We start from the raw sequence: 26242 nt of genomic DNA on the forward strand, positions 1-26242 counted from the left end.
CGCCTCCAGGAGAGAGGCCAAAGCAAGACGCGCCCCGAGGAGCGTCTTGACACATGTCAACACTGAGTCTGACAGAGGGCCTCCATGAGAGAGGCACAAGCAAGACGCGCCCCGAGGAGTGTCTTGCCACATGTCAACACTGGGTCTGACAGAGGGCCTCCAGGAGAGAGGCCCAAGCAAGACGCGCCCCGAGAAGTGTCTTGCCACATGTCACCACTTGGTCTGACTGAGCGCCTCCAGGAGAGAGGCCCAAGCAACACGCGCCCCGAGGAGCGTCAGACCGCATGTCACTACTCATTCTGACTGAGCGCCTCCAGGAGAGAGGCCCAAGCAAGACGCACCCCGAGGAGCGTCTTGCCACTTGTCAACACTGGGTCTGATTGAGGGCCTTCTGGAGAGAAGCCCAAGCAAGACGCGCCCCGAGGAGCGTCTTGCCACATGTCACCACTTGGTCTGACTGAGCGCCTCCAGGAGAGAGGCCCAAGCAACACGCGCCCCGAGGAGCGTCAGGCCACATGTCACTACTCAGTCTGACTGAGCGCCTCCAGGAGAGAGGCCCAAGCAAGACGCGCCCCGAGGAGCGTCTTGCCACATGTCAACAATGGGTCTTACTGAGGGCCTCCAGGAGAGAAGCCCAAGCAAGACGCGCCCTGAGGAGCTTCTTGCCACATGTCAGCACTCGGTCTGACTGAGCGCCTCCAGGAGAGAGGCCAAATTAAGACGCGCCCCGAGGAGCGTCAGGCCACATGTCACTACTCAGTCTGACTGAGCGCCTCCAGGAGAGAGGCCCAAGCAAGACGCGCCCCGAGGAGCGTCTTGCCACGTGTCAACACTGGGTCTGATTGAGGGCCTTCTGGAGAGAGGCCCAAACAAGACGCACCACGAGGAGCGTCTTGCCACATGTCAACAATGGGTCTTACTGAGGGCCTCCAGGAGAGAAGCCCAAGCAAGACGCGCCCCGAGGAGCTTCTTGCCACATGTCAGCACTCGGTCTGACTGAGCGCCTCCAGGAGAGAGGCCAAAGCAAGACGCGCCCCGAGGAGCGTCTTGACACATGTCAACACTGGGTCTGACAGAGGGCCTCCATGAGAGAGGCCCAAGCAAGACGCGCCCCGAGGAGTGTCTTGCCACATGTCAACACTGGGTCTGACAGAGGGCCTCCAGGAGAGAGGCCCAAGCAAGACGCGCCCCGAGGAGTGTCTTGCCACATGTCACCACTTGGTCTGACTGAGCGCCTCCAGGAGAGAGGCCCAAGCAAGACGCGCCCCGAGGAGCGTCTTGCGACATGTCGCTACTCAGTCTAACTGAGCGCCTCCAGGAGAGAGGTCCAAGCAAGACGCGCCCCGAGGAGCGTCTTGCCACATGTCACTACTCGGTCTGACTGAGCGCCTCCAGGAGAGAGGCCCAAGCAAGACGTGCCCCGAGGAGCGTCTTGCCACATGTCAACAATGGGTCTGACTGAGCGCCTCCAGGAGAGAGGCCCAAGCAAGACGCGCCCCGAGGAGCGTCTTGCCACATGTCAACAATGGGTCTGACTGAGGGCCTCCAGGAGAGAAGCCCAAGCAAGAAGCGCCCCGAGGAGCGTCTTGCCACATGTCAACACTGGGTCTGACTGAGCGCCTCCAGGAGAGAGGCCCAAGCAAGACACGCCCCGAGGAGCGTCTTGACACATGTCAACACTGGGTCTGACTGAGGGCCTCCATGAGAGAAGCCCAAGCAAGACGCGCCCCGAGGAGAGTCTTGCCACATGTCAACACTGGGTCTGACAGAGGGCATCCAGGAGAGAGGCCCAAGCAATACGCGCCCCGAGGAGCGTCTTGCCACATGTCAACAATGGGTCTGACTGAGGGCCTCCAGGAGAGAAGCCAAAGCAAGACGCGCCCCGAGGAGCTTCTTTCCACATGTCAACAATGGGTCTTACTGAGGGCCTCCATGAGAGATGCCCAAGCAAGACGCGCCCCGAGGAGCGTCTTGCGACATGTCACTACTCGGTCTAACTGAGCGCCTCCAGGAGAGAGGTCCAAGCAAGACGCGCCCCGAGGAGCGTCTTGCCACATGTCACTACTCGGTCTGACTGAGCGCCTCCAGGAGAGAGGCCCAAGCAAGACGTGACCCGATGAGCGTCTTGCCACATGTCAACACTGGGTCTGACAGAGGGCATCCAGGAGAGAGGCCCAAGCAATACGCGCCCCGAGGAGCGTCTTGCCACATGTCAACAATGGGTCTGACTGAGGGCCTCCAGGAGAGAAGCCAAAGCAAGACGCGCCCCGAGGAGCTTCTTTCCACATGTCAACAATGGGTCTTACTGAGGGCCTCCATGAGAGAAGCCCAAGCAAGACGCGCCCCGAGGAGTGTCTTGCCACATGTCAACACTGTGTCTGAATGAGCGCCTCCAGGAGAGAGGCCCAAGCAAGACGCGCCCCGAGGAACGTCTTGCCACGTGTCAACACTGGGTCTGACTTAGCGCCTCCAGGAGAGAGGCCCAAGCAAGATGCGCCTCGAGGAGCGTCTTGCCACGTGTCACCACTGGGTCTGACTGAGCTCCTCCAGGAGAGAGGCCCAAGCAAGACGCGCCCAGAGGAGCGTCTTGCCACGTGTCACCACTGGGTCTGATTGAGCACCTCCAGGAGAGAGGCCCCAGCAAGACGCGCCCCGAGGAGCGTCTTGCCTTATGTCAGCACTCGGTCTGACTGAGCGCCTCCAGGAGAGAGGCCCAAGCAAGACGCGCCCCGAGGAGCGTCTTGCCAAATGTCACTACTCGGTCTGACTGAGCGCCTCCAGGAGGGAGGTCCAAGCAAGACGCGCCCCGAGGAGCGTCTTGCCACATGTCACTACTCGGTCTGACTGAGCGCCTCCAGGAGAGAGGCCCAAGCAAGACGTGCCCCGAGGAGCGTCTTGCCACATGTCAACAATGGGTCTGACTGAGGGCCTCCAGGAGAGAAGCCCAAGCAAGACGCGCCCAGAGGAGCGTCTTGCCACATGTCAACAATGGGTCTGACTGAGGGCCTCCAGGAGAGAAGCCCAAGCAAGAAGCGCCCCGAGGAGCGTCTTGCCACATGTCAACACTGGGTCTGACTGAGCGCCTCCAGGAGAGAGGCCCAAGCAAGACACGCCCCGAGGAGCGTCTTGACACATGTCAACACTGGGTCTGACTGAGGGCCTCCATGAGAGAAGCCCAAGCAAGACGCGCCCCGAGGAGAGTCTTGCCACATGTCAACACTGGGTCTGACAGAGGGCATCCAGGAGAGAGGCCCAAGCAATACGCGCCCCGAGGAGCGTCTTGCCACATGTCAACAATGGGTCTGACTGAGGGCCTCCAGGAGAGAAGCCAAAGCAAGACGCGCCCCGAGGAGCTTCTTTCCACATGTCAACAATGGGTCTTACTGAGGGCCTCCATGAGAGAAGCCCAAGCAAGACGCGCCCCGAGGGGCGTCTTGCGACATGTCACTACTCGGTCTAACTGAGCGCCTCCAGGAGAGAGGTCCAAGCAAGACACGCCCCGAGGAGCGTCTTGCCACATGTCACTACTCGGTCTGACTGAGCGCCTCCAGGAGAGAGGCCCAAGCAAGACGTGACACGAGGAGCGTCTTGCCACATGTCAACACTGGGTCTGACAGAGGGCATCCAGGAGAGAGGCCCAAGCAATACGCGCCCCGAGGAGCGTCTTGCCACATGTCAACAATGGGTCTGACTGAGGGCCTCCAGGAGAGAAGCCAAAGCAAGACGCGCCCAGAGGCGTTTCTTTCCACATGTCAACAATGGGTCTTACTGAGGGCCTCCATGAGAGAAGCCCAAGCAAGACGCGCCCCGAGGAGTGTCTTGCCACATGTCAACACTGTGTCTGACTGAGCGCCTCCAGGAGAGAGGCCCAAGCAAGACGCGCCCCGAGGAACGTCTTGCCACGTGTCAACACTGGGTCTGACTTAGCGCCTCCAGGAGAGAGGCCCAAGCAAGATGCGCCTCGAGGAGCGTCTTGCCACGTGTCACCACTGGGTCTGACTGAGCTCCTCCAGGAGAGAGGCCCAAGCAAGACGCGCCCAGAGGAGCGTCTTGCCACATGTCACCACTGGGTCTGATTGAGCACCTCCAGGAGAGAGGCCCCAGCAAGACGCGCCCCGAGGAGCGTCTTGCCTTATGTCAGCACTCGGTCTGACTGAGCGCCTCCAGGAGGGAGGTCCAAGCAAGACGCGCCCCGAGGAGCGTCTTGCCACATGTCACTACTCGGTCTGACTGAGCGCCTCCAGGAGAGAGGCCCAAGCAAGACGTGCCCCGAGGAGCGTCTTGCCACATGTCAACAATGGGTCTGACTGAGGGCCTCCAGGAGAGAAGCCCAAGCAAGACGCGCCCAGAGGAGCGTCTTGCCACACGTCAACACTGGGTCTGACTGAGCGCCTCCAGGAGAGAGGCCAAAGCAAGACACGCCCTGAGGAGCGTCTTGACACATGTCAACACTGGGTCGGACTGAGGGCCTCCATGAGAGAAGCCCAAGCAAGACGCGCCCCGAGGAGAGTCTTGCCACATGTCAACACTCGGTCTGACAGAGGGCATTCAGGAGAGAGGCCCAAGCAATGAGCGCCCCGAGGAGCGTCTTGCCTTCTGTCAGCACTCGGTCTTACTGAGCGCCTCCATGAGAGAGGCCCAAGCAAGACGCGCCCCGAGGAGCGTCTTGCCACATGTCAACACTGGGTCTGACAGAGGGCCTCCAGGAGAGAGGCCCAAGCAAGACGCGCCCCGAGGAGCGTCTTGCCACATGTCACCTCTGGTTCTGACTGAGCGCCTCCAGGAGAGAGGCCCAAGCAAGACGGGCCCCAAGGAGCGTCTTGTCACATGTCAACACTGGGTCTGTCTGAGCGCCTCCAGGAGAGAAGCCCAAGCAAGACGCGCCCCAAGGAGCGTCTTGCCAAATGTCAGCACTCGGTCTGACTGAGCGCCTCCAGGAGAGAGGCCCAAGCAAGACGCGCCCCGAGGAGCGTCTTGCCACATGTCAACAATGGGTCTGACTGAGGGCCTCCAGGAGAGAAGCCCAAGCAACACGCGGCCCGAGGAGCGTCTTGCCACATGTCAGCACTCGGTCTGACTGAGCGCCTCCAGGAGAGAGGCCAAAGCAAGACGCGCCCCGAGGAGCGTCTTGACACATGTCAACACTGAGTCTGACAGAGGGCCTCCATGAGAGAGGCACAAGCAAGACGCGCCCCGAGGAGTGTCTTGCCACATGTCAACACTGGGTCTGACAGAGGGCCTCCAGGAGAGAGGCCCAAGCAAGACGCGCCCCGAGAAGTGTCTTGCCACATGTCACCACTTGGTCTGACTGAGCGCCTCCAGGAGAGAGGCCCAAGCAACACGCGCCCCGAGGAGCGTCAGACCGCATGTCACTACTCATTCTGACTGAGCGCCTCCAGGAGAGAGGCCCAAGCAAGACGCACCCCGAGGAGCGTCTTGCCACTTGTCAACACTGGGTCTGATTGAGGGCCTTCTGGAGAGAAGCCCAAGCAAGACGCGCCCCGAGGAGCGTCTTGCCACATGTCACCACTTGGTCTGACTGAGCGCCTCCAGGAGAGAGGCCCAAGCAACACGCGCCCCGAGGAGCGTCAGGCCACATGTCACTACTCAGTCTGACTGAGCGCCTCCAGGAGAGAGGCCCAAGCAAGACGCGCCCCGAGGAGCGTCTTGCCACATGTCAACAATGGGTCTTACTGAGGGCCTCCAGGAGAGAAGCCCAAGCAAGACGCGCCCTGAGGAGCTTCTTGCCACATGTCAGCACTCGGTCTGACTGAGCGCCTCCAGGAGAGAGGCCAAATTAAGACGCGCCCCGAGGAGCGTCTTGACACATGTCAACACTGGGTCTGACAGAGGGCCTCCATGAGAGAGGCCCAAGCAAGATGCGCCCCGAGGAGTGTCTTGCCACATGTCAACACTGGGTCTGACAGAGGGCCTCCAGGAGAGAGGCCCAAGCAAGACGCGCCCCGAGGAGTGTCTTGCCACATGTCACCACTTGGTCTGACTGAGCGCCTCCAGGAGAGAGGCCCAAGCAAGACGCGCCCCGAGGAGCGTCTTGCCACGTGTCAACACTGGGTCTGATTGAGGGCCTTCTGGAGAGAGGCCCAAGCAAGACGCGCCCCGAGGAGCGTCTTGCCACATGTCAACAATGGTTCTTACTGAGGGCCTCCAGGTGAGAAGCCCAAGCAAGACGCGCCCCGAGGAGCTTCTTGCCACATGTCAGCACTCGGTCAGACTGAGCGCCTCCAGGAGAGAGGCCAAAGCAAGACGCCCCCCGAGGAGCGTCTTGACACATGTCAACACTGGGTCTGACAGAGGGCCTCCATGAGAGAGGCCCAAGCAAGACGCGCCCCGAGGAGTGTCTTGCCAAATGTCAACACTGGGTCTGACTGAGCGCCTCAGGGAGAGAGGTCCAAGCAAGACGCGCCCCGAGGAGCGTCTTGCCACATGTCACTACTCGGTCTGACTGAGCGCCTCAGGGAGAGAGGTCCAAGCAAGACGCGCCCCGAGGAGCGTCTTGCCACATGTCACTACTCGGTCTGACTGAGCGCCTCAGGGAGAGAGGTCCAAGCAAGACGCGCCCCGAGGAGCGTCTTGCCACATGTCAACACTGGATCTGACTGAGTGCCTCCATGAGAGAAGCCCCAGCAAGACGCGCCCCGAGGAGCGTCTTGCCACATGTCACTACTCGGTCTGTTTGAGCGCCTCCAGGAGAGAGGCCCAAGCAAGACACGCCCCGAGGAGCGTCTTGACACATGTCAACACTGGGTCTGACTGAGGGCCTCCATGAGAGAAGCCCAAGCAAGACGCGCCCCGAGGAGCGTCTTGCCACATGTCAACACTGGGTCTGATTGAGGGCCTTCTGGAGAGAGGCCCAAGCAAGACGCGCCCCGAGGAGCGTCTTGCCACATGTATACAATGGGTCTTACTGAGGGCCTCCAGGAGAGAGGCCCAAGCAAGATGCGCCCGGAGAAGCGTTTTGCCACATGTCAACACTGGGTCTGACAGAGGGCCTCCAGGAGAGAGGCCCAAGCAAGACGCACCCCGAGGAGCGTCTTGCCACATGTCACCTCTGGTTCTGACTGAGCGCCTCCAGGAGAGAGGCCCAAGCAAGACGCGCCCCGAGGAGTGTCTTGCCACATGTCAACACTGGGTCTGACAGAGGGCCTCCATGAGAGAGGCCCAAGCAAGACGCGCCCCGAGGAGCGTCTTGCGACATGTCACTACTCGGTCTAACTGAGCGCCTCCAGGAGAGAGGTCCAAGCAAGACGCGCCCCGAGGAGCGTCTTGCCACATGTCACAACTCGGTCTGACTGAGCGCCTCCAGGAGAGAGGCCCAAGCAAGACGTGCCCCGAGGAGCGTCTTGCCACATGTCAACAATGGGTCTGACTGAGGGCCTCCAGGAGAGAAGCCCAAGCAAGACGCGCCCCGTGGAGCGTCTTGACACATGTCAACACTGGGTCTGACAGAGGGCCTCCATGAGAGAGGCCCAAGCAAGACGCGCCCCGAGGAGCGTCTTGCCAAATGTCAGCACTCGGTCTGACTGAGCGCCTCCAGGAGAGAGGCCCAAGCAAGACGCGCCCCGAGGAGCGTCTTGCCACATGTCAACAATGGGTCTGACTGAGGGCCTCCAGGAGAGAAGCCCAAGCAACACGCGGCCCGAGGAGCGTCTTGCCACATGTCAGCACTCGGTCTGACTGAGCGCCTCCAGGAGAGAGGCCAAAGCAAGACGCGCCCCGAGGAGCGTCTTGACACATGTCAACACTGAGTCTGACAGAGGGCCTCCATGAGAGAGGCCCAAGCAAGACGCGCCCCGAGGAGTGTCTTGCCACATGTCAACACTGGGTCTGACAGAGGGCCTCCAGGAGAGAGGCCCAAGCAAGACGCGCCCCGAGAAGTGTCTTGCCACATGTCACCACTTGGTCTGACTGAGCGCCTCCAGGAGAGAGGCCCAAGCAACACGCGCCCCGAGGAGCGTCAGACCGCATGTCACTACTCATTCTGACTGAGCGCCTCCAGGAGAGAGGCCCAAGCAAGACGCGCCCCGAGGAGCGTCTTGCCACTTGTCAACACTGGGTCTGATTGAGGGCCTTCTGGAGAGAAGCCCAAGCAAGACGCGCCCCGAGGAGCGTCTTGCCACATGTCACCACTTGGTCTGACTGAGCTCCTCCAGGAGAGAGGCCCAAGCAACACGCGCCCCGAGGAGCGTCAGGCCACATGTCACTACTCAGTCTGACTGAGCGCCTCCAGGAGAGAGGCCCAAGCAAGACGCGCCCCGAGGAGCGTCTTGCCACATGTCAACAATGGGTCTTACTGAGGGCCTCCAGGAGAGAAGCCCAAGCAAGACGCGCCCTGAGGAGCTTCTTGCCACATGTCAGCACTCGGTCTGACTGAGCGCCTCCAGGAGAGAGGCCAAATTAAGACGCGCCCCGAGGAGCGTCTTGACACATGTCAACACTGGGTCTGACAGAGGGCCTCCATGAGAGAGGCCCAAGCAAGACGCGCCCCGAGGAGTGTCTTGCCACATGTCAACACTGGGTCTGACAGAGGGCCTCCAGGAGAGAGGCCCAAGCAAGACGCGCCCCGAGGAGTGTCTTGCCACATGTCACCACTTGGTCTGACTGAGCGCCTCCAGGAGAGAGGCCCAAGCAAGACGCGCCCCGTGGAGCGTCTTGCCACGTGTCAACACTGGGTCTGATTGAGGGCCTTCTGGAGAGAGGCCCAAGCAAGACGCGCCCCGAGGAGCGTCTTGCCACATGTCAACAATGGTTCTTACTGAGGGCCTCCAGGTGAGAAGCCCAAGCAAGACGCGCCCCGAGGAGCTTCTTGCCACATGTCAGCACTCGGTCAGACTGAGCGCCTCCAGGAGAGAGGCCAAAGCAAGACGCCCCCCGAGGAGCGTCTTGACACATGTCAACACTGGGTCTGACAGAGGGCCTCCATGAGAGAGGCCCAAGCAAGACGCGCCCCGAGGAGTGTCTTGCCAAATGTCAACACTGGGTCTGACTGAGCGCCTCAGGGAGAGAGGTCCAAGCAAGACGCGCCCCGAGGAGCGTCTTGCCACATGTCACTACTCGGTCTGACTGAGCGCCTCAGGGAGAGAGGTCCAAGCAAGACGCGCCCCGAGGAGCGTCTTGCCACATGTCACTACTCGGTCTGACTGAGCGCCTCAGGGAGAGAGGTCCAAGCAAGACGCGCCCCGAGGAGCGTCTTGCCACATGTCAACACTGGATCTGACTGAGTGCCTCCATGAGAGAAGCCCCAGCAAGACGCGCCCCGAGGAGCGTCTTGCCACATGTCACTACTCGGTCTGTTTGAGCGCCTCCAGGAGAGAGGCCCAAGCAAGACACGCCCCGAGGAGCGTCTTGACACATGTCAACACTGGGTCTGACTGAGGGCCTCCATGAGAGAAGCCCAAGCAAGACGCGCCCCGAGGAGCGTCTTGCCACATGTCAACACTGGGTCTGATTGAGGGCCTTCTGGAGAGAGGCCCAAGCAAGACGCGCCCCGAGGAGCGTCTTGCCACATGTATACAATGGGTCTTACTGAGGGCCTCCAGGAGAGAGGCCCAAGCAAGATGCGCCCGGAGAAGCGTTTTGCCACATGTCAACACTGGGTCTGACAGAGGGCCTCCAGGAGAGAGGCCCAAGCAAGACGCACCCCGAGGAGCGTCTTGCCACATGTCACCTCTGGTTCTGACTGAGCGCCTCCAGGAGAGAGGCCCAAGCAAGACGCGCCCCGAGGAGTGTCTTGCCACATGTCAACACTGGGTCTGACAGAGGGCCTCCATGAGAGAGGCCCAAGCAAGACGCGCCCCGAGGAGCGTCTTGCGACATGTCACTACTCGGTCTAACTGAGCGCCTCCAGGAGAGAGGTCCAAGCAAGACGCGCCCCGAGGAGCGTCTTGCCACATGTCACAACTCGGTCTGACTGAGCGCCTCCAGGAGAGAGGCCCAAGCAAGACGTGCCCCGATGAGCGTCTTGCCACATGTCAACAATGGGTCTGACTGAGGGCCTCCAGGAGAGAAGCCCAAGCAAGACGCGCCCCGTGGAGCGTCTTGACACATGTCAACACTGGGTCTGACTGAGCGCCTCCAGGAGAGAGGCCCAAGCAAGACGCGCCCCGAGGAGCGTCTTGCCACATGTCAACAATGGGTCTGACTGAGGGCCTCCAGGAGAGAAGCCCAAGCAAGACGCGCCCCGTGGAGCGTCTTGCCACATGTAAACACTGGGTCTTATTGAGGGCCTTCTGGAGAGACGCCCAAGCAATACGCGCCCCGAGGAGCGTCTTGCCACATGTCAACAATGGGTCTTACTGAGGGCCTCCAGGAGAGAGGCCCAAGCTAGATGCGCCCGGAGGAGCGTCTTGCCACATGTCAACACTGGGTCTGACAGAGGGCCTCCAGGAGAGAGGCCCAAGCAAGACGCGCCCCGAGGAGCGTCTTGCCACATGTCACCTCTGGTTCTGACTGAGCGCCTCCAGGAGAGAGGTCCAAGCAAGACGTGCCCCGAGGAGCGTCTTGCCACATGTCAACAATGGGTCTGACTGAGGGCCTCCAGGAGAGAAGCCCAAGCAAGACGCACCCCGTGGAGCGTCTTGACACATGTCAACACTGGGTCTGACAGAGGGCCTCCATGAGAGAAGCCCAAGCAAGACGCGCCCCGAGGAGCGTCTTGCCACATGTCAACACTGGGTCTGATTGAGGGCCTTCTGGAGAGAGGCCCAAGCAAGACGCGCCTCGAGGAGCGTCTTGCCACACGTATACAATGGGTCTTACTGAGGGCCTCCAGGAGAGAGGCCCAAGCAAGATGCGCCCGGAGGAGCGTTTTGCCACATGTCAACACTGGGTCTGACAGAGGGCCTCCAGGAGAGAGGCCCAAGCAAGACGCACCCCGAGGAGCGTCTTGCCACATGTCACCTCTGGTTCTGACTGAGCGCCTCCAGGAGAGAGGCCCAAGCAAGACGCGCCCCGAGGAGCGTCTTGCCACATGTCAACACTGGGTCTGACAGAGGGCCTCCATGAGAGAGGCCCAAGCAAGACGCGCCCCGAGGAGCGTCTTGCCACATGTCACTACTCGGTCTGACTGAGCGCCTCCAGGAGAGAGGCCCAAGCAAGACGTGCCCCGAGGAGCGTCTTGCCACATGTCAACAATGGGTCTGACTGAGGGCCTCCAGGAGAGAAGCCCAAGCAAGACGCGCCCCGTGGAGCGTCTTGCCACATGTCAACACTGGGTCTGACTGAGCGCCTCCAGGAGAGAGGCCCAAGCAAGACGCGCCCCGAGGAGCGTCTTGCCACATGTCAACAATGGGTCTGACTGAGGGCCTCCAGGAGAGAAGCCCAAGCAAGACGCGCCCCGTGGAGCTTCTTGCCACATGTCAGCACTCGGTCTGACTGAGCGCCTCCAGGAGAGAGGCCAAAGCAAGACGCGCCCCGGGGAGCGTCTTGACACATGTCAACACTGGGTCTGACAGAGGGCCTCCATGAGAGAGGCCCAAGCAAGACGCGCCCCGAGGAGTGTCTTGCCACATGTCAACACTGGGTCTGACAGAGGGCCTCCAGGAGAGAGGCCCAAGCAATACGCGCCCCGAGGAGTGTCTTGCCACATGTCACCACTTGGTCTGACTGAGCGCCTCCAGGAGAGAGGCCCAAGCAAGACGCGCCCCGAGGAGCGTCTTGCCACGTGTCAACACTGGGTCTGATTGAGGGCCTTCTGGAGAGAGGCCCAAGCAAGACGCGCCCCGAGGAGCGTCTTGCCACATGTCAACAATGGTTCTTACTGAGAGCCTCCAGGTGAGAAGCCCAAGCAAGACGCGCCCCGAGGAGCTTCTTGCCACATGTCAGCACTCGGTCAGACTGAGCACCTCCAGGAGAGAGGCCAAAGCAAGACGCCCCCCGAGGAGCGTCTTGACACATGTCAACACTGGGTCTGACAGAGGGCCTCCATGAGAGAGGCCCAAGCAAGACGCGCCCCGAGGAGTGTCTTGCCAAATGTCAACACTGGGTCTGACTGAGCGCCTCAGGGAGAGAGGTCCAAGCAAGACGCGCCCCGAGGAGCGTCTTGCCACATGTCACTACTCGGTATGACTGAGCGCCTCAGGGAGAGAGGTCCAAGCAAGACGCGCCCCGAGGAGCGTCTTGCCACATGTCAACACTGGGTCTGACTGAGTGCCTCCATGAGAGAAGCCCCAGCAAGACGCGCCCCGAGGAGCGTCTTGCCACATGTCACTACTCGGTCTGTTTGAGCGCCTCCAGGAGAGAGGCCCAAGCAAGACACGCCCCGAGGAGCGTCTTGACACATGTCAACACTGGGTCTGACTGAGGGCCTCCATGAGAGAAGCCCAAGCAAGACGCGCCCCGAGGAGCGTCTTGCCACATGTCAACACTGGGTCTGATTGAGGGCCTTCTGGAGAGAGGCCCAAGCAAGACGTGCCCCGAGGAGCGTCTTGCCACATGTATACAATGGGTCTTACTGAGGGCCTCCAGGAGAGAGGCCCAAGCAAGATGCGCCCGGAGGAGCGTTTTGCCACATGTCAACACTGGGTCTGACAGAGGGCCTCCAGGAGAGAGGCCCAAGCAAGACGCACCCCGAGGAGCGTCTTGCCACATGTCACCTCTGGTTCTGACTGAGCGCCTCCAGGAGAGAGGCCCAAGCAAGACGCGCCCCGAGGAGCGTCTTGCCACTTGTCAACACTGGGTCTGACAGAGGGCCTCCATGAGAGAGGCCCAAGCAAGACGCGCCCCGAGGAGCGTCTTGCGACATGTCACTACTCGGTCTAACTGAGCGCCTCCAGGAGAGAGGTCCAAGCAAGACGCGCCCCGGGGAGCGTCTTGCCACATGTCACAACTCGGTCTGACTGAGCGCCTCCAGGAGAGAGGCCCAAGCAAGACGTGCCCCGAGGAGCGTCTTGCCACATGTCAACAATGGGTCTGACTGAGGGCCTCCAGGAGAGAAGCCCAAGCAAGACGCGCCCCGTGGAGCGTCTTGCCACATGTCAACACTGGGTCTGACTGAGCGCCTCCAGGAGAGAGGCCCAAGCAAGACGCGCCCCGAGGAGCGTCTTGCCACATGTCAACAATGGGTCTGACTGAGGGCCTTCTGGAGAGACGCCCAAGCAATACGCGCCCCGAGGAGCGTCTTGCCACATGTCAACAATGGGTCTTACTGAGGGCCTCCAGGAGAGAGGCCCAAGCAAGATGCGCCCGAAGGAGCGTCTTGCCACATGTCAACACTGGGTCTGACAGAGGGCCTCCAGGAGAGAGGCCCAAGCAAGACGCGCCCCGAGGAGCGTCTTGCCACATGTCACCTCTGGTTCTGACTGAGCGACTCCAGGAGAGAGGTCCAAGCAAGACGCGCCCCGAGGAGCGTCTTGCCACATGTCAACAATGGGTCTGACTGAGGGCCTCCAGGAGAGAAGCCTAAGCAAGACGTGCCCCGTGGAGCGTCTTGACACATGTCAACACTGGGTCTGACAGAGGGCCTCCATGAGAGAAGCTCAAGCAAGACGCGCCCCGAGGAGCGTCTTGCCACATGTCAACACTGGGTCTGATTGAGGGCCTTCTGGAGAGAGGCCCAAGCAAGACGCGCCTCGAGGAGCGTCTTGCCACACGTATACAATGGGTCTTACTGAGGGCCTCCAGGAGAGAGGCCCAAGCAAGATGCGCCCGGAGGAGCGTTTTGCCACATGTCAACACTGGGTCTGACAGAGGGCCTCCAGGAGAGAGGCCCAAGCAAGACGCACCCCGAGGAGCGTCTTGCCACATGTCACCTCTGGTTCTGACTGAGCGCCTCCAGGAGAGAGGCCCAAGCAAGACGCGCCCCGAGGAGCGTCTTGCCACATGTCAACACTGGGTCTGACAGAGGGCCTCCATGAGAGAGGCCCAAGCAAGACGCGCCCCGAGGAGCGTCTTGCCACATGTCACTACTCGGTCTGACTGAGCGCCTCCAGGAGAGAGGCCCAAGCAAGACGTGCCCCGAGGAGCGTCTTGCCACATGTCAACAATGGGTCTGACTGAGGGCCTCCAGGAGAGAAGCCCAAGCAAGACGCGCCCCGTGGAGCGTCTTGCCACATGTCAACACTGGGTCTGACTGAGCGCCTCCAGGAGAGAGGCCCAAGCAAGACGCGCCCCGAGGAGCGTCTTGCCACATGTCAACAATGGGTCTGACTGAGGGCCTCCAGGAGAGAAGCCCAAGCAAGACGCGCCCCGTGGAGCTTCTTGCCACATGTCAGCACTCGGTCTGACTGAGCGCCTCCAGGAGAGAGGCCAAAGCAAGACGCGCCCCGGGGAGCGTCTTGACACATGTCAACACTGGGTCTGACAGAGGGCCTCCATGAGAGAGGCCCAAGCAAGACGCGCCCCGAGGAGTGTCTTGCCACATGTCAACACTGGGTCTGACAGAGGGCCTCCAGGAGAGAGGCCCAAGCAAGACGCGCCCCGAGGAGTGTCTTGCCACATGTCACCACTTGGTCTGACTGAGCGCCTCCAGGAGAGAGGCCCAAGCAAGACGCGCCCCGAGGAGCGTCTTGCCACGTGTCAACACTGGGTCTGATTGAGGGCCTTCTGGAGAGAGGCCCAAGCAAGACGCGCCCCGAGGAGCGTCTTGCCACATGTCAACAATGGTTCTTACTGAGAGCCTCCAGGTGAGAAGCCCAAGCAAGACGCGCCCCGAGGAGCTTCTTGCCACATGTCAGCACTCGGTCAGACTGAGCACCTCCAGGAGAGAGGCCAAAGCAAGACGCCCCCCGAGGAGCGTCTTGACACATGTCAACACTGGGTCTGACAGAGGGCCTCCATGAGAGAGGCCCAAGCAAGACGCGCCCCGAGGAGTGTCTTGCCAAATGTCAACACTGGGTCTGACTGAGCGCCTCAGGGAGAGAGGTCCAAGCAAGACGCGCCCCGAGGAGCGTCTTGCCACATGTCACTACTCGGTCTGACTGAGCGCCTCAGGGAGAGAGGTCCAAGCAAGACGCGCCCCGAGGAACGTCTTGCCACATGTCAACACTGGATCTGACTGAGTGCCTCCATGAGAGAAGCCCCAGCAAGACGCGCCCCGAGGAGCGTCTTGCCACATGTCAACACTGGGTCTGATTGAGGGCCTTCTGGAGAGAGGCCCAAGCAAGACGCGCCCCGAGGAGCGTCTTGCCACATGTATACAATGGGTCTTACTGAGGGCCTCCAGGAGAGAGGCCCAAGCAAGATGCGCCCGGAGGAGCGTTTTGCCACATGTCAACACTGGGTCTGACAGAGGGCCTCCAGGAGAGAGGCCCAAGCAAGACGCACCCCGAGGAGCGTCTTGCCACATGTCACCTCTGGTTCTGACTGAGCGCCTCCAGGAGAGAGGCCCAAGCAAGACGCGCCCCGAGGAGCGTCTTGCCACTTGTCAACACTGGGTCTGAGAGAGGGCCTCCATGAGAGAGGCCCAAGCAAGACGCGCCCCGAGGAGCGTCTTGCGACATGTCACTACTCGGTCTAACTGAGCGCCTCCAGGAGAGAGGTCCAAGCAAGACGCGCCCCGGGGAGCGTCTTGCCACATGTCACAACTCGGTCTGACTGAGCGCCTCCAGGAGAGAGGCCCAAGCAAGACGTGCCCCGAGGAGCGTCTTGCCACATGTCAACAATGGGTCTGATTGAGGGCCTTCTGGAGAGAGGCCCAAGCAAGACGCGCCCCGAGGAGCGTCTTGCCACATGTCAACACTGGGTCTGACAGAGGGCCTCCATGAGAGAGGCCCAAGCAAGACGCGCCCCGAGGAGCGTCTTGCCACATGTCACTACTCGGTCTGACTGAGCGCCTCCAGGAGAGAGGCCCAAGCAAGACGTGCCCCGAGGAGCGTCTTGCCACATGTCAACAATGGGTCTGACTGAGGGCCTCCAGGAGAGAAGCCCAAGCAAGACGCGCCCCGTGGAGCGTCTTGCCACATGTCAACACTGGGTCTGACTGAGCGCCTCCAGGAGAGAGGCCCAAGCAAGACGCGCCCCGAGGAGCGTCTTGCCACATGTCAACAATGGGTCTGACTGAGGGCCTCCAGGAGAGAAGCCCAAGCAAGACGCGCCCCGTGGAGCGTCTTGCCACATGTCAACACTGGGTCTTATTGAGGGCCTTCTGGAGAGAGGCCCAAGCAATACGCGCCCCGAGGAGCGTCTTGCCACATGTCAACAATGGGTCTTACTGAGGGCCTCCAGGAGAGAGGCCCAAGCAAGATGCGCCCGGAGGAGCGTCTTGCCACATGTCAACACTGGGTCTGACAGAGGGCCTCCAGGAGAGAGGCCCAAGCAAGACGCGCCCCGAGGAGCGTCTTGCCACATGTCACCTCTGGTTCTGACTGAGCGCCTCCAGGAGAGAGGCCCAAGCAAGACGCGGCCCGAGGAGCGTCTTGCCACATGTCAACAATGGGTCTGACTGAGGGCCTCCAGGAGAGAAGCCCAAGCAAGACGCGCCCCGTGGAGCGTCTTGACATATGTCAACACTGGGTCTGACAGAGGGCCTCCAGGAGAGGGGCCCAAGAAAGACGCGCCCCGAGGAGTGTCTTGCCACATGTCACCACTGGGTCTGACTGAGCGCCTCCAGGAGAGAGGCCCAGGCAAGACGCGCCCCGAGGAGCGTCAGGCCACATGTCACTACTCAGTCTGACTGAGCCCCTCCAGGAGAGAGGCCCAAGCAAGACGCGCCCCGAGGAGCGTCTTGCCACGTGTCAACACTGGGTCTGATTGAGGGCCTTCTGGAGAGAGGCCCAAGCAAGACGCACCACGAGGAGCGTCTTGCCACATGTCAACAATGGGTCTTACTGAGGGCCTCCAGGAGAGAAGCCCAAGCAAGACGCGCCCCGAGGAGCTTCTTGCCACATGTCAGCACTCGGTCTGACTGAGCGCCTCCACGAGAGAAGCCAAAGCAAGACGCGCCCCGAGGAGCGTCTTGACACATGTCAACACTGGGTCTGACAGAGGGCCTCCATGAGAGAGGCCCAAGCAAGACGCGCCCCGAGGAGTGTCTTTCCACATGTCAACACTGGGTCTGACTGAGCGCCTCCAGGAGAGAGGCCCAAGCAAGACGCGCCACAAAGAGCTTCTTGCCACGTGTCACCACTTGGTCTGACTGAGCGCCTCCAGGAGAGAGGCCCAAGCAAGACGCGCCCCGAGGAGCGTCTTGCCACGTGTCACCACTGGGTCTGATTGAGCGCCTCCAGGAGAGAGGCCCCAGCAAGACCGGTCAGGCCTGCAGTGTACACATCAGAGACATGATGTTCTTTCACAGAACTGAGGTTGTTCATTACTAAATGACTTTTACAGGAATATTGTTATTATACTATTCAACAGGTTGATCATAATAATGTGTATTAAACCCACAACCTAGCACTGAGGACAGAGGGACTTTATTTAAATTAGTACTTAATGGAAACGATACATAATGATACACAAGAGCCATGTCATACATTCAGCCTAGGAATAGTAGCATTGTGCACTATTAAAAATATACACATCAATTGCTCGAATCCCATTGTTGCAAAGTAAAACTCTAATAAAACTCTAGTCTGACATCAACAGAGAAGACTTAGTGTATGTACTACAAATACAGCATTAGGATTTCGAGTGGACCGTGCACCTGGTGAACCATCAGAGGCTTATGACGCAACATATCTTCCAGTTCTGACTGAGCGCCTCCAGGAGAGAGGCCCAAGCAAGACCCGCCCCGAGGAGCGTCTTGCCACATGTCACTACTCGGTCTAACTGAGCGCCTCCAGGAGAGAGGTCCAAGCAAGACACGCCCCGAGGAGCGTCTTGCCACATGTCACTACTCGGTCTGACTGAGCGCCTCCAGGAGGGAGGTCCAAGCAAGACGCGCCCCGAGGAGCGTCTTGCCACATGTCACTACTCGGTCTGACTGAGCACCTCCAGGAGAGAGGCCCAAGCAAGACGTGCCCCGAGGAACGTCTTCCCACATGTCAACAATGGGTCTGACTGAGGGCCTCCAGGAGAGAAGCCCAAGCAAGACGCGCCCCGAGGAGCGTCTTGCCACATGTCAACACTGGGTCTGACTGAGGGCCCCCAGGAGAGAGGCCCAAATAAGACGCGCCCCGAGGAGCGTCTTGCCACATGTCAACACTGGGTCTGACTGAGGGCCTCCAGGAGAGAAGCCCAAGCAAGATGCGCCCCGAGGATGTTCTTGCCACATGTCAGCACTCGGTCTGACTGAGCGCCTCCAGGAGAGAGGCCCAAGCACGACGCGCCCCGAGGAGCGTCTTGCCACATGTCAACACTGGGTCTGACTGAGCGCCTCCAGGAGAGAGGCCCAAGCAAGACGCGCCCGGAGGAGCGTCTTGCAACATGTCAGCACTCGGTCTGACTGAGCGCCTCCAGGCGAGAGGCCCAAGCAAGACGCGCCCCGAGGAACGTCTTGCCACATGTCAACACTGGGTCTGACTGAGCGCCTCCAGGAGAGAGGCCCGAGGAGCGTCTTGCCACATGTCGCCTCTGGGTCTGACTGAGCGCCTCCAGGAGAGAGGCGCAAGCAAGAAACCCCCGAGGAGCGTCTTGACACATGTCAACACTGGGTCTGACTGAGCGCCTCCAGGAGAGAGGCCCCAGCAAGACGCGCCCCGAGGAGCGTCTTGCCACATGTCACTACTCGGTCTGACTGAGCGCCTCCAGGAGAGAGGTCCAAGCAACACGCGCCCCGAGGAGCGTCTTGCCACATGTCAACACTGGGTCTGACAGAGGGCCTCCAGGAGAGAGGCCCAAGCAAGACGCGCCCCGAGGAGCGTCTTGCCACATGTCACCTCTCGTTCTGACTGAGCGCCTCCAGGAGAGAGGCGCAAGCAAGACGCGCCCCGAGGAGCGTCTTGTCACATGTCAACACTGGGTCTGTCTGAGCGCCTCCAGGAGAGAAGCCCAAGCAAGACGCGCCCCGAGGAGCGTCTTGCCACATGTCAACAATGGGTCTGACTGAGGGCCTCCAGGAGAGAAGCCCAAGCAAGACGCGCCCCGAGGAGCGTCTTGACACATGTCAACACTGGGTCTGACAGAGGGCCTCCACGAGAGAGGCCCAAGCAAGACGCGCCCCGAGGAGTGTCTTGCCACATGTCACCACTGGGTCTGACTGAGCGCCTCCAGGAGAGAGGCCCAAGCAAGACGTGCCCCGAGGATCGTCAGGCCACATGTCACTACTCAGTCTGACTGAGCGCCTCCAGGAGAGAGGCCCAAGCAAGACGCGCCCCGAGGAAGGTCTTGCCACATGTCAACAATGGGTCTGACTGAGGGCCTCCAGGAGAGAGGCCCAAGCAAGATGCGCCCGGAGGAGCGTCTTGCCACATGTCAACACTGGGTCTTTCTGAGCGCCTCCAGGAGAGAAGCCCAAGCAAGACGCGCCCCGAGGAGCGTCTTGCCACATGTCAGCACTCGGTCTGACTGAGCGCCTCCAGGAGAGAGGCCCAAGCAAGACGCGCCCCGAGGAACGTCTTGCCACATGTCAACAATGGGTCTGACTGAGGGCCTCCAGGAGAGAAGCCCAAGCAACACGCGGCCCGAGGAGCGTCTTGCCACATGTCAGCACTCGGTCTGACTGAGCGCCTCCAGGAGAGAGGCCCAAGCAAGACGCGCCCCGAGGAGCGTCTTGCCACATGCCAACAATGGGTCTGACTGAGGGCCTCCAGGAGAGAAGCCCAAGCAAGACGCGCCCCGAGGAGCGTCTTGACACATGTCAACACTGGGTATGACAGAGGGCCTCCAGGAGAGAGGCCCAAGCAAGACGCGCCCCGAGGAGTGTCTTGCCACATGTCACCACTTGGTCAGACTGAGCGCCTCCAGGAGAGAGGCCCAAGCAACACGCGCCCCGAGGAGCGTCAGGCCACATGTCACTACTCAGTCTGACTGAGCGCCTCCAGGAGAGAGGCCCAAGCAAGACGCGCCCCGAGCAGCGTCTTGCAACATGTCACTACTCAGTCTGACTGAGCGCCTCCAGGAGAGAGGCCCAAGCAAGATGCGCTCGGAGGAGCGTCTTGCCACATGTCAACACTGGGTCTGACAGAGGGCCTCCAGGAGAGAGGCCCAAGCAAGACGCGCCCCGAGGAGCGTCTTGCCACATGTCACCTCTGGTTCTGACTGAGCGCCTCCAGGAGAGAGGCCCAAGCAAGACGCGCCCCGAGGAGCGTCTTGTCACATGTCAACACTGGGTCTGTCTGAGCGCCTCCAGGAGAGAAGCCCAAGCAAGACGCGCCCCGAGGAGCGTCTTGCCACATGTCAACAATGGGTCTCACTGAGGGCCTCCAGGAGAGAAGCCCAAGCAAGACGCGCCCCGAGGAGCGTCTTGACACATGTCAACACTGGGTCTGACAGAGGGCCTCCACGAGAGAGGCCCAAGCAAGACGCGCCCCGAGGAGTGTCTTGCCACATGTCACCACTGGGTCTGACTGAGCGCCTCCTGGAGAGAGGCCCAAGCAAGACGTGCCCCAAGGATCGTCAGGCCACATGTCACTACTCAGTCTGACTGAGCGCCTCCAGGAGAGAGGCCCAAGCAAGACGCGCCCCGAGGAGCGTCTTGCCACATGTCAGCACTGGGTCTGACTGAGCGCCTCCAGGAGAGAGGCCCCAGCAAGACGCGCCCCGAGGAGCGTCTTGCCTTAGGTCAGCACTCGGTCTGACTGAGCGCCTCCAGGAGAGAGGCCCAAGCAAGACGCGCCCCGAGGTGCGTCTTGCCACATGTCAACAATGGGTCTGACTGAGGGCCTCCAGGAGAGAGGCCCAAGCAAGATGCGCCCGGAGGAGCGTCTTGCCACATGTCAACACTGGGTCTGACAGAGGGCCTCCAGGAGAGAGGCCCAAGCAAGACGCGCCCCGAGGAGCGTCTTGCCACATGTCACCTCTGGTTCTGACTGAGCGCCTCCAGGAGAGAGGCCCAAGCAAGACGCGCCCCGAGGAGCGTCTTGTCACATGTCAACACTGGGTCTTTCTGAGCGCCTCCAGGAGAGAAGCCCAAGCAAGACGCGCCCCGAGGAACGTCTTACCACATGTCAGCACTCGGTCTGACTGAGCGCCTCCAGGAGAGAGGCCCAAGCAAGACGCGCCCCGAGGAGCGTCTTGCCACATGCCAACAATGGGTCTGACTGAGGGCCTCCAGGAGAGAAGCCCAAGCAAGATGCGCCCCGAGGAGCGTCTTGACACATGTCAACACTGGGTATGACAGAGGGCCTGCAGGAGAGAGGCCCAAGCAAGACGCGCCCCGAGGAGTGTCTTGCCACGTGTCAACACTGGGTCTGATTGAGGGCCTTCTGGAGAGAGGCCCAAGCAAGACGCGCCCCGAGGAGCGTCTTGCCACATGTCAACAATGGTTCTTAATGAGGGCCTCCGGGAGAGAAGTCCAAGCAAGACGCGCCCCGAGGAGCTTCTTGCCACATGTCAGCACTCGGTCAGACTGAGTGCCTCCAGGAGAGAGGCCAAAGCAAGACGCCCCCCGAGGAGCGTCTTGACACATGTCAACACTGGGTCTGACAGAGGGCCTCCATGAGAGAGGCCCAAGCAAGATGCGCCCCGAGGAGCGTCTTGCCACATGTCACTACTCGGTCTTACTGAGCGCCTCAGGGAGAGAGGTCCAAGCAAGACGCGCCCCGAGGAGCGTCTTGCCACATGTCAACACTGGGTCTGACTGAGTGCCTCCATGAGAGAAGCCCCAGCAAGACGCGCCCCGAGGAGCGTCTTGCCACATGTCACTACTCGGTCTGTTTGAGCGCCTCCAGGAGAGAGGCCCAAGCAAGACGTGCTCCGAGGAGCGTCTTGCCACATGTCAACAATGGGTCTGACTGAGGGCCTCCAGGAGAGAAGCCCAAGCAAGACACGCCCCGAGGAGCGTCTTGACCTCCTCCGGGCGCGTCTTGCTTGGGCCTCTCTCCTGGAGGCGCTCAGTCAGACCCAGTGTTGACATGTGGCAAGACGCTCCTCGGGGCGCGTCGTGCTTGGGCCTCTCTCCTGGAGGCGCTCAGTCAGACCGAGTGCTGACATGTGGCAAGAACATCCTCGGGGCGCATCTTGCTTGGGCTTCTCTCCTGGAGGCCCTCAGTCAGACCCAGTGTTGACATGTGGCAAGACGCTCCTCGGGGCGCGTCTTATTTGGGCCTCTCTCCTGGGGGCCCTCAGTCAGACCCAGTGTTGACATGTGGCAAGACGCTCCTCGGGGCGCGTCTTGCTTGGGCTTCTCTCCTGGAGGCCCTCAGTCAGACCCATTGTTGACATGTGGCAAGACGCTCCTCGGGGCACGTCTTGCTTGGGCCTCTCTCCTGGAGGTGCTCAGTCAGACCGAGTAGTGACATGTGGCAAGACGCTCCTCGGGGCGCGTCTTGCTTGGACCTCCCTCCTGGAGGCGCTCAGTCAGACCGAGTAGTGACATGTGGCAAGACGCTCCTCGGGGCGTGTCTTGCTTGGACCTCTCTCCTGGAGGCGCTCAGTCAGACCGAGTAGTGACATGTGGCAAGACGCTCCTCGGGGCGTGTCTTGCTTGGGCCTCTCTCCTGGAGGCGCTCAGTCAGAACTGGAAGATATGTTGCGTCATAAGCCTCTGATGGTTCACCAGGTGCACGGTCCACTCGAAATCCTAATGCTGTATTTGTAGTACATACACTAAGTCTTCTCTGTTGATGTCAGACTAGAGTTTTATTAGAGTTTTACTTTGCAACAATGGGATTCGAGCAATTGATGTGTATATTTTTAATAGTGCACAATGCTACTATTCCTAGGCTGAATGTATGACATGGCTCTTATGTATCATTATGTATTGTTTCCATTAAGTACTAATTTAAATAAAGTCCCTCTGTCCTCAGTGCTAGGTTGTGGGTTTAATACACATTATTATGATCAACCTGTTGAATAGTATAAGCCCCATACAATGTGACGGTCCGTGTGACGGACCGGTGTGTTACGACCCGACTAACGAAACGTACCATTTGATAACATTGCATCTGCCCATTACAGCGGAGTGAGCGTTTCGCCACACTCCCAAACCAAGGTTAATAGTTGTAGCGCACGCCCTTTCGGACCTCGGTGCACGCGAAACACTGGTGTACACTCACAACATCACGCTCGAGACAGCTCAAGCGTTACGCGAAACAAAGGACGTGTTCAAATCCATAAAGAATATACGGTCTTTAGCATATGCGTATATAAAGTAGGTCGATGACATTTACAGACCCGGCGGCGTGGGCACCACAGTAGAACAACAAGGTGCTCTCAAGCGCACACAGATACTGGCCGCATTATCACTCGCGATGTCTATCCTGACATACCCGTTTCTGATTTCTATGTATATTAAATTATGACAAGAGCTACTTTAGGTGGTTACGATTACACTCTGACCACGTGCCTTAGTTTCTGCTAGTGACCTATAAATACATTTGCCCACTTGCTCTCACTGCCATTAAAGCGGCTGTACCCACACGTACAACACCCAAGAAAAAAAATTGATCTCGCTGTCTGTACTGGGTGTACTCTCAGTAGTCGCAGTTGCTCAGGCCATGGTGGTACGCTCTAATAACGCCTCTGAGATACGTTCCATCACACCACCTCCTAGACTACTCGCGAAGGAGTATTCAACACCCCCTTTGTACGAAGACAACCATTATAACGAGCACAGCACAACGCTTGCCGCACGCGAAGACAACATGCAGGAGACAACGCTACCACCTGTCGTGAGAACAATGGATTCGAGTGACAACGATCGCGACTATGACGAGCACATTACAACACCCTCTGTGCACGAAGACCAGGTGCAGGAGACAACGCTACCACCTGTCGTGAGAAACAAGAGTTTGGTTAACAATGATCATCGTCGTGTCCCATTGTAAACGGGCGCGCCATCGCACACATCGTACATCTGTGTTAACCCACCTGTATGCGACAGACTTTGTGTGTTGCATGACATCGAGATGTATTGACGTCTGTGTCAATACAGGACTCTCTATAAGCCAGGAGCTGGACGCTAACGACCCGTGCATGCGCCACACAAAAGGTATCGTACATGTGTTAACCCACCTGTATGCGACAGACTTTGTGTGTTGCATGACATCGAGATGTATTGACGTCTGTGTCAATACAGGACTCTCTAAGCTGGGAGCTGGACGCTAACGACCCGTGCATGCGCCACACAAAAGGTAACTTGACTAACTACAAAACGCATATTGTGATGTAGAAAGTTGGCTCGACTGTTTGAATCAGCTGCAGCTGCGGTTTACTCACGAAGTGAATCGCACGCTTGTTAGAAGTACATTCGGAGCACTTAAAAAATACATCGCTCTCATCGAGTTCCGTCTCAGCATTCACCGGCTGATGGGCAAGAGCGTGACATGGGATCGCCAGGAACTTACTTAAGGACTATCATCTCATTTGGCATTTACTCACGGACCCAAGAAACCAGTTCCGAAAAATGGTCGAGAATTATAAATTGTCTAATAGCAACTGGAAGATATGTTGCGTCATAAGCCTCTGATGGTTCACAAGGTGCACGGTCCACTCGAAATCCTAATGCTGTATTTGTAGTACATACACTAAGTCTTCTCTGTTGATGTCAGACTAGAGTTTTATTAGAGTTTTACTTTGCAACAATGGGATTCGAACAATTGATCTGTATATTTTTAATAATGCACAATGCTACTATTCCTAGGCTGAATGTATGACATGGCTCTTATGTATCATTATGTATCGTTTCCATTAAGTACTAATTTAAATAAAGTCCCTCTGTCCTCAGTGCTAGGTTGTGGGTTTAATACACATTATTATGATCAACCTGTTGAATAGTATAATAACAATATTCCTGTAAAAGTCATTTAGTAATGAACAACCTCAGTTCTGTGAAAGCACATCATGTCTCTGATGTGTACACTGCAGACCTGACCGGGGTTTGCACGCAAGGGCCTGTATGTGTGTGTGTGTGTGTGTGTGTGTGTGTGTGTGTGTGTGTGTGTGTGTGTGTGTGTGTGTGTGTGTGTGTGTGTATGTATGTGTGTGTGTGTGTGTGTGTGTGTGTGTGTGTGTGTGTGTGTGTGTGTGTGTGTGTGTGTGTGTGTGTGTGTGTGTGTGTGAAACAAATAAAGATAAATATAGCTAGTGTGGCCACGAGCGGTCGTGCAGGGTAGAGGCTGCGCGAAAACGCCTCTAAAACAAGCGCGTGCCCACGCCCGATCCGTGGAAGCACTTAGAACTAGCAAACGTACTAGCAGAAATCAACGATCGCACACGGGTCATTGAGTGTGTACAGGGTTCGTCTGCGTGTGTGGCATTGGGCAATCTACCGGCAACCGAGTGGCCTGAAGGCGGAACCGGCCAACCCGTCGCCCTCACCATCGTTGTGCTTCGAGATGAACTATTGCTAAAGATGATCGTCCTCGTCAACCACGGCGCTACCAGAGTTACCACGACATGCGCCTTAAAAGCGTTCTCGTTTGGGTCAGCGCCACCAGAATTGAATCGGCAAGTCAGCGGATATTACACAACTCGTAACGAAGACCCTCTCCGCGACCTCGCGGCCAGTGTGCGCAGTGTACAGCAAATGACAAACGATGTTGCGAGCGATATATCGGAAAAACTTTGCACTGACGCGACGGTCGCCACTGCAGGTTGTGCGAGTCTCGCGCAAAGTGCCATATCAAACGTGCGCAAGCTAGTGACAAGCAACTTCACCAGATCCGTAGATTCTGCATACGCTCGGATACGAATGAAAGTATCGAGAGATAACACCGACACAAGTTGCGCGACGGCGCTGGCTGCAGTCGCTACAACACTGGATTTATTAATCAACGTAATTGTGATCGTAATGGCGTTTCGAGTGTGCACCAGAAACTACAACCAGTACTACAGAAAACTGGCATGAGGGTCGCGGTCTAACGTTATGTTGGTGTCTCGCATCGACCGTCGACGGCCGTTTGCCAGCGGCTGAAAATGACAGTTGACGAAATGGAAACGCCGACCGTCGATAGTGCACTCTCGCAAGTTCCAACCGCACCATCTCAGGAGACAGACCACAGAGTGATATTAGCGGAGGGTAGATAGAAAATGCGCAAACCGCCGCAACCGCCCATATACATACTATACGAGTTCAACATAGAGTGGAGTAAGAAGTTACTACCGATTGTATTTCCAACGTGCAAGCAGCTGGTGTTTGACGCTTTACTTGAGTATCACAGAGGTTGCGATGTCCTGTGTTCCACGAGCGCATGGAAACAAGTGAACAAACTTCTACGGACCGTACTGTTGGGGTATGAGCGAGCTGTAA

The sequence above is a fragment of the Nothobranchius furzeri genome, chromosome 1 (genome assembly GCF_043380555.1).
Source record: "Nothobranchius furzeri strain GRZ-AD chromosome 1, NfurGRZ-RIMD1, whole genome shotgun sequence".
In the NCBI taxonomy this organism is placed as follows: Eukaryota; Metazoa; Chordata; class Actinopteri; order Cyprinodontiformes; family Nothobranchiidae; genus Nothobranchius; species Nothobranchius furzeri.